Source organism: Meriones unguiculatus, chromosome 21 (assembly GCF_030254825.1).
Source record: "Meriones unguiculatus strain TT.TT164.6M chromosome 21, Bangor_MerUng_6.1, whole genome shotgun sequence".
NCBI lineage: Eukaryota > Metazoa > Chordata > Mammalia > Rodentia > Muridae > Meriones > Meriones unguiculatus.
The window spans coordinates 12,901,257-12,902,428 of record NC_083368.1 but is presented as its reverse complement, the minus strand read 5'-3'; the positions used below and the strand labels follow the sequence as shown (position 1 = coordinate 12,902,428).

At 38.8% G+C, this 1,172-nt stretch overlaps 1 pseudogene; it reads left to right on the top strand.

The window, feature by feature from the left end:
* The first annotated feature begins 810 nt into the window (after nt 1-810).
* On the top strand, nt 811-909 carry LOC132649795 (U6 spliceosomal RNA; annotated as a pseudogene).
* The last annotated feature ends 263 nt before the right edge of the window (nt 910-1,172 follow it).

Genomic DNA, 1,172 nt, shown 5'->3' with positions numbered 1-1,172 from the left:
ACTAGTTACTCAATCACATATCTCTTCTTTTTCTTAACTGAGGAGCAATCCCCCAATTGTCTCTTTACAACTCATTTACATCTATGTTTAACATCCCTATGCCTATGCATATATCTGTGTGCAATGTGGTGGGTGTACTAATTTGTTGGCTAGGAATGTCTTACATTTTAGGCAAGATTTATTAAAACCTAAAAACTTGTGATATCTGGACCTGAGATTCTATGCTGAACACATGCCTTTAATAAAGCAAAGAAACAGACTAGGGTTCCCAGACTTGACTTCTGATTAGGATCACCCTCAGAACTATTAAAAGGCTGATGCTAGAGGCCTATTCCCAAGACACTCTGCTTTAATTGAGCTAAGGTACCATCTGGAATTTGGATTTTTTTTTAAATCCCAAATTATTCTATTTTAGAGCCTGAATTGAGAATTAGGGATAAAGGGGGAAAGAGAAAAAATAAAGGGAAAGGATGGCTGTGATGGTGCACACCTTTAATCCCAGCACTCAGGAGACAGAGTCAGGTGGAATTCTGTTGAGTTTCAGACCCACCAGGGATACATAGTGAGATCCTGTCACACACATTCACACACACAAAAAAAAAACCACCTCAAAAGTGTATGTTATAGAAAAATACTTATTAATGCAGAAAATTTTACACAGCAGTATTTGCACTTTATAAATATATGTATGCGAATATGCATTCATATATATATATGTACACATATAAATATTAACATTATAGTAACAACTAGGTTAATGTGACACCTAGAAATTGCTTACTAAACCTCCATATTAAAAACTTATCACTTGTGCTCACTTCAGCACCACATATACTAAAATTGGAACAATACAGAGAATATTAGCATGGCCCCTGCGCAAGGATAATTCGTGAAGTGTTCCATATTTTTCTGAAAGACTCTACAAAGCAGGGTATCAAGTCAGATGCTGAGACTCACAACCAAACTTTGGGTAGAGTGCAAGGAATCTTATGAAAGAAGGGGAGATAGAAAGGACCTGGCGGGGGGGGGGAGGCAGACGGGAGCTCTACAAGGAGAGCAACAGAACCAAGAAATCTGGACCCAGGAATCTTTTCTGGGACTGATTCTCCAAACAAGGACCATGCATGGAGATAACCTAGACCCCCTGCATACATGTAGCCCATGGCAGCTCA